Here is an 8,027-nt window from a genome sequence, read left to right on the forward strand (position 1 = left end):
ATACATGTGTTTCTTTTACGTTCGTATTGGATTAACGACGCTTGACTACTAAAGTTCTTACTTTGACCATGCAGTGTTTTGCTACGGTTGATTTAAACTCTGGTCCTAAATAATTTCTTTTAAAAAGAATGCCCACTGCTGCAGCCTAGGGCAATTTCTTCTTTCATTTGGCGAATTGGTATTTCAAATGAAACGCCATGTTTAGTTTTATGTTGCGAAGAGACCAGTTTAAAAATTTGCTTTGAATAGCACTATCTCTGATATTCTTTTGCGGTAATGGGGACCAATCCGGCCAAGGGCGCCGGCAGAAAATTTTCCAGGGGGGCAGACGCCAGAATAGCAGCGGTGGCTGGGTGATAAGGAATTCATTTTAGGATAATATTTTCGTAGGAATAAGTTTATTTTTAAATACTGTTAGGAAAAAACTCTCAAATAAAAAGAGCTATTAAATTGCGTGCAAAATGAAACAAAATAGAGTAAATCTTAAACGACAAGGATTCCTGGCAAAGGGATCAATTTATTTAACCCATAATAAATTTAATTATTATGCATTTAATCTTAAAGAAAATCAAACCGACATTAAAGAAAGATTTATTGGTTCCGTAGATTATAATAGATGTAGACTTGTCCTTATGCAACTTCGTAAGCTTTAAAATAGGTTACAGAAGGAATTGAGATATTAAAAAATCATACTGCCTGCATAGATACTACGTTTGATTTTATAACGGCCGTGTAAAGTGTACCTCTTTCATAAAAGGCAATTCTCCCCCTCGAACTTAAATCCTTTTTTATACATCCCACCCCCGCTCGGTAACATAATAATGTTCTTCACTTAAAATTTCAACCTTTAATGTCACCTACACTAATTTAAAAACTTCTTTTATTTTTTTTTTATTTTGGGTAGCCACAAATAATTGAGGAAAACAAGGTATACTACTATAAAGTACTACTACAGAATTCTATTATAAATCCCTTATATACTCAGACATTAAAAAAAAATAGAATCGCGAAAGAAAAACAAAATTCAAATTTACTGTCCAGCTGCCAAAATGACCCTCTTTCTTTTTATTGTCCTATTAAACTAAATAAAATAGAAGAGGTTCAAAAAAAAATTCGTGACAAGATAATCTTATCAAATTGTTGGTGATAAAAAAAAAAAAACTGGAAATAAACAGTGTCTTGGGCCAATATTCACCAAAATTAAAAATGGAATTCTCATGACAATTGATACACCGGCAATATTAGCTTTTTTTGCTGATTCTAAATATATAAAATTCTTTCCAATTATTGTTACCCACCCAAAACCAAAAGTCTGAGAAAATTTGCCTGATTTTTGAAAAAAGGAGAAACACCCCAAAACAGCAAGCGATCTTATTGAAAATCCTTTTATTAGATTCATCATATCAGAGAGCCCTACCAGGGCTCTCTAGGTTTTAACTAGTTTCAAGCTCCAGTCTTCAAAATGTGGAATTTTGCTTCTTTTTTTCAGAAGTTTTTGTATGGTAACGCAGAAAAACGATCAATATTTCAATGATCTTTGTTTGGATTTTGATGATTAATCAGCAGTTCGTGGTAAAGAACTGTAAGTAAGGAGCGTCCCGGCTCAATAGTAACTGAAACTAAAAAAATGGAATTTTGATACCAATAAATGTATCGAAAGAATTGGTTTATTATGCTGATTTCAAATACATAAGTTTAGTCTTACTCATCAAAAGCTACGAGAAAATTTAATTATTAAGGAACCCTACAGTAGAGGTTTCAAACTTATATCTGCAAAAAGGAGAATTTGTAATTGTTTGCCAGAAGAAAGATCACGGGTGTGTCTTGATTTGTTTTTTATGGCACTTGTTATCTACCAAGTGACATATAGTGATCGCATTTTCTGTCGGTCTGTTCAATCAATCAATATTTATTCATTCAAATTAAAAATATACAGAAACGATATTATGCCCCAACAGAGAGCAGAGCTGAGCTGTTGGTCCTGGTTTTGCTAGTTTAGGCACTTCCAGGTAAGCTAAGATGATGAAATTTGACAGGCGTATCAGGAACCAGACCAGATTAAATTAGAAATTGTCGTTTCCCCGATTCGACCATTTGGGGGAGTGGGGGGACAGTTAAATCGGAAAAAATGAGGTATTTTTAACTTACGAACGGGTGATCGGATCTCAATGAAATTTGATATTTAGAAGGATATCGTGTCTCAGAGCTATTTTTTAAAATCCTGACTGGATCTGGTGACATTGGGGGGAGTTGGGGGGACCTAAAATATTGGAAAGCGCTTAGAGTGGAGGGATCAGGATGAAAATTGGTAGAAAAAATAAGCAGAATTCCTAGATACGTGATTGACATAACCGGAATGGATCCGCTCTATTTGGGGGAATTGGAGGGGAGGCTTAATTCTGAAAAATTAGAAAAAATGAGGTATTTTCAACTTACGAATGAGTCATCAGATCTTAATGAAATATCATATTTAGAAGAACCTCGTAACTCAGATCTCTTATTTTAAATCCCGACCAGATCCAGCGTCACCAGGGGGGGGGGGTGAGGGGACCGGAAATCTTGGAAAATAATTTTAGCGGAGAGATCAGGATGAAACTTGGTGGGAAGAATAAAAACATGTCCAAGATAAGTGACTGACATAACTGGATTGGATCCGCTCTCTTTGGTGGAGTTTAGGAGGAGGGAATAATTTGGAAAAATTAGAAAAAAATGATGTATTTGTAACTTACGAATGGGTGTTCAGATCTTAATGAAATTTGATATTTAGAAGGACCTTGTGCTTTAGAGCTCTTATTTTAAATCCCGACCAGATCCGGTGACATTGGGGGGAGTTGGAGGGGAAAACAAAAATCTTGGAAAACACTTAAAGTGGAGAGATCGGGACGAAACTTGATGGGAAGAATAAGCACAAGTTATAGATACATGATTGGCATAATTGGAAAGGATCTATTCTCTTTGGAGGAGCTGGGGGGTGTTGGTTCGGAAAAATTAGGAAAATTGAGGTATTTTCAACTTAAGAACGGGTGACCGGATCTTAATGAAATTTGATATTTAGAAGGAACCCATATCTCGGAGCTCTTATTCAAATTTCGACCAGATCTGTTGACATTGGGGGGAGTTTGAGGTGGAAACCGAAAATCTTGGTAAACGCTTAGAGTGGAGAAATCGGGATGAAACTTGGTGGGTAGAATAAGCAAATATCTTAGATACGTGATTGACGTAACCGTACTGGATCCACTCTCTTTGGTGGATTCAGGGGGTGGGGCTCAGTGCTTTGGGCTGAAGGGAGAGGAAAAATTAGAAAAAATGAGGTACTTATAACTTACGAGTGGGTGACCGGATCTTAATGAATTTTGATATTTAGAAGGACCTCGTGACTCAGAGCACTTATTTTAAATCCTGACCGACATTAAGCCTCTGATTTTCCTTTTAAATCAATTTATTGATTCTTAGAATTTTGCCAGAGCTCATACCATATGAGTTCTAGGCTCGTGCCTCTTCCGGCCCCGTCACAAGTGCCATATGAGCTCTTAGCTCTTGTTTTTTCAAGGGATGATCCTATTTACCCAGTGGGCCTAGAACGCCTGGAAGGGGCTCATTCTAACGGAAATTAAAAGTTTTAGTGTCTTTTTTAAGTGACCAGCAAAATTGAAGGACAGCTAGGCCCCCTCCCACGCCACTTTTTCCCAGAAACGTCAGATCAAAATTTTGACTTCTTTTTTGTTTAGCATATTTGAAAGGCCCAATAACTATGCTTTTGGATTTAAAATGACCCGTTACAGCCCAGGGGGAAAGGTTTTTATATTGTAAAACTTGCCCATTGCTTACGTATAGTATTTGGTATTGGGAAGTATGTACACATTTTTCAGGTGTGGAGGGAAGGACAAATTTTCTGTTGGGAGGATTTTGCATGGGGAGAATTTTCCATGGAGAGGGAAGTTTCCAGGGCGTTAACTTTTCAGGGGAAATTTTACAATGGGTGAATTTGCCAGAATTCCAATAAGAACTTTTTTTTGTATATTTCTTGCTTTCTCTTTATCGATTCAGATTAACGCATGGAGATGTTAAGAGTGATTGTCCGGGGTAAAATTTCACCAAGAGTGAATTGTCTAGAAGATATTTCTGTGGTGAGGGAGACTTTTTTGTGGAGATGGAGCTAGGAGTTTTTTTCAACTGAAAATAATGAGCAACATTAAAACTTAAAACGAACAGAAATTATTACGTATGTTAGGGGGTTTGCTCCCCTCCTCAGCACCTCGCTCTTTACGCTAAAATTTAAATTTTGTCCCAATTCTTTAATCACGACTCCTAAAAGCTTTGGTCGGATATTTTAACACCAACATATTTAATGTCTTTAGACTCAGAGTTTATAAAAAGTAACACATTATCAAAGTAGTTTATTCAAAGTAAAACATTAAAACTAAGATTAAGAAAATCAAAAAAAAAATTGTTAATTCAATATTTTTAATTTCATTTTGAATGCCAAAATCCAAGGTAGGTATTACTTTTGAGTCTATGGTCTTTTAAAATATGTGTTAGAGTTTTGAAACCCATTCTTTGGCTATATTGTGTACCTAAGTGTAAATTGTAAAGTAAAGAAGGAGGAAGAATTCGATTTCTTTTGCAACTTTCTAAGAAATTGAACTGACAAATAAGATTTGCGTGTTTTTTAACACAATTTAAAAAACCTAAAACAATATTGGACACTTTTATCTAAAACAAAATATATTTGACACCTTTATACTTCATTACTGCAAAAAATAAAATTATGTTCTAAGTGACAGCTAGATAAATACAATTAGTGCTGGAAAAAAAAATAATAATAAAACACGAAAGACGTATCTGTTCAGGGAGAACATACAGAAATTCCCAGCATTCCGTTCAGGGGAAACATATCTGATTATAATGGCTTCATATATCAGCTCGTGGGCACTCTTGTAATGCAAGCAACATTTGACGGCATATTTTTACCGAAATTGCTCCTTATTAAGTTGTTTTCCTTGTGTTTTCTATAAGTAGATGAGCTGTCTTGTGTACTAATAACTGCACTAATTAGCAATAATCAAATTCATATTTATGATCACCATAAAAAGCTGATTCTTTTATTGAATGCTATTAATAGTTAGGCTCTTATACCTTCGTAATTGACAAGGATCCTTATTTGCTTACCATTCATTACAACGAAGAATTTCATTTTTTTTTCTGTTACTCCAACCAGATCATATAAAAAAAAAATTGTGGAAAACTGGAAAGGGGTCACTCAGTCACAAATTGGAATTTATATTTACCTTATTGAGGGTCAAAATCTATTTGCAGGCAGTTAACGATGGGGCAACGCATTTTTTTTTTCAATGGTTTTCCTTATTCTGCTCTCTTTCCTTTCGTTTCCTTATAATTACTTATAGTCCCAAAATATGGGGACAAAAGGGGGGCGTGGGGGACCATGCCCCCCTGCTTGCGCCCATGAACCCGGCTGTGATAGTTAAAAGTGTGGTACATGCCGTTTTAGTCGAAAATGAGGTATGTATGTGTCATGGGTAAAACAAGCATATATAGTCAGAATTATTTTACCTTGTACCATTACAAAGATAAAAAGAGACATAAGCCTCTTAAGTGACCTATGTCTCTTTTATCAGGTCTTGTTGCAATTCAGAATGACAGAAGAGGATTATCTTATGGAAATAAGACATGGGGACCTGGCATTTGTTTCCTTTTTATGTTAAAAAAAAGAGACATACGCCATAAAATGGAATAATTTTGAATTCGATTGGAATATGTGAATTTAACTTATAGAACTAAAAAGAGCATAAAAAGTTGGTTTAGGATATGCTCCCATTATCCCTATTAGCATCCTCCTTCAGAGCGACCACAGCCGACAAACTCTTTTCTGTTTTTCAGCTCTCCCAAGAAGTTACGAAAATGGCATATGTCGCACTTTTAATTATCACAGCCAGACCATTCGAACTCAGCTGCGGCAACACACTGCAGCCTGCAGGGACTCTGTAGTCAAGAAGCATCGCTGATCTCATACATTCATACTTGCGCAAGTTTAACTAAAATACAACATGCTATAAAAGAATATGGTAGATGACACTGGCTTCAAAGAAAATTCCTGAAACACTTCCTGAACGACCTGAAAATAGAGATAACCCTCTAAAGTAAATATTTGAGATATAAATGCATTCAAAAAATCTGAAGGATTCTATGGGACGATATAGTTTGAAGAAAAAGGACGAAAAGAAATTTTATAATTATAAAACAAATGGAGGCGACCTAAAACACCTGTTTATATATTTTGTGCATATTATGAAGCAAGATTTTTTATTATCTTTTTTTATTAGCGTTTCCTTTAAAAATGTCATGCACTTGAACTTTATCAAATTTTATACTCCTTAAGATTGACGTGGATATCCTGATAGGATATCATTCACAATAGTAATAGATGAATCCGGCAATATCGACACTTGGTTGTTGGACGCTGTGGATTTTTTAATGTTAGGATCCTTTATTGGCAGTGAAGAGGTTTAAATTACAATTTTTGTTTAGAAAGTTGTCAATTATTAAAAAAGATTGGTTTATAAGATTAACTTACATGTTTAAAATTACAGTTTACACTGCACCTTTTAAACTGAACTATTCTTATAGGTTTTCACAAGATTAAAAAAAAAGGAAAAAAAAAACACTCTGTCGTCCCAGTAGTTTTAGCCCTTCATGCAAGAGACGTTTCATCTGTTGTCAAACAGTTTGTGGTGACAAACTGTAAGTAAGGAGCTATGCGGATCAATAGTACCCAAAACACTAAGAAATAGAGTCTTGATAAAAATAGATGCATCAAAAGAGTGGAATTATGATGTTTATTCAAAATATATAAATTCATCAATTTTAATGTTACCCATTAAAAGTTACAAGTTAAAAAAACACACTAAAAGTTAATTGCTACATTGAAAGTTAAAAAGGGGTAAATCACCCCCAAAACATCAATTGATCTTAATGAAAATCACACCGTCAGATTCAGTATATCAGAGAGACCTACTGTAAAGGTTTCAAGCTCCTATATCAAAAATATGGAATTTTGCATTTTGGCTAGAAGAAAGATCACAGATGCATTTTTATTTGTTGTTGTTTTTTTTGTTTTTTTTTTATATTTTACCGAGTAATGATAGTATCAAATCAATATTTAAAAAAAAAGTTCGGGAGAGAGCTCATTTGATCTTATTCATTTTTCTTTTATTATCTCTTAACTATTTCCTTTAAGATATGTTTTTTTTTTAAATCAAAACATCCAACTAGTGTTATTTCTGTTCTGACACAAGAGAGATGATAGATGTTTCTTAAAAGATACTAATGCAAACATTTCTAAGGTCAACATATTATTTTTCTATAATTTGAATAAAGAGCAGTAACTATATTCATTCCCAAAAATATTATGCTACTCTGGGGAAGCAACACATCATAGATAACATAGATAGGAAGAAGTTTTTCAGCGTAAGAAACCCCGTAAAAAAAAAAAAAATAGACCCAGAAGAATTATCCATTAATCAAAATCCAGTACAAACACTGTGTCGTTTACTAGGCTATAGTAAACGGCTGAATGCCAAGAGTCTACACGAGTGAGATTTCCCTGTCAAGGATAGGGACGGAGAAAGGAGCTTATGATAGAGCAAAGTAACATCAGCAAAATAGTTGTTTAGACTAGGAGTTATGCTCAGTAACTTGAATAAGAGTAGCACATGAGCACAATCAAGAATACAAAGTAGAATAAGATGCTGAAGAAGAGTTGTTTTGCAAAAACTAAATTCAAACCCAGCTCTCGAAGATCCTAACTTCCATGTAAAAATCGAAATAACATTCTCCCCTTTTGATTTTCAAAGATATATTTTGCCAGCCCCCCAGAAAATTCGAAATAGACTCCACTGCTCCATTCCTCCCTTTTAAAAACTTGATGCTTAGTATGCCCCCCCCCCCTCCGAATGGAACAATCTGTCCTAGTTGTCGGTTTTATGGCGTGCTAGCCTTTAGAGGCACCG

This window comes from Artemia franciscana, unplaced genomic scaffold (genome assembly GCF_032884065.1).
Source record: "Artemia franciscana unplaced genomic scaffold, ASM3288406v1 PGA_scaffold_38, whole genome shotgun sequence".
Classification (NCBI taxonomy): domain Eukaryota; kingdom Metazoa; phylum Arthropoda; class Branchiopoda; order Anostraca; family Artemiidae; genus Artemia; species Artemia franciscana.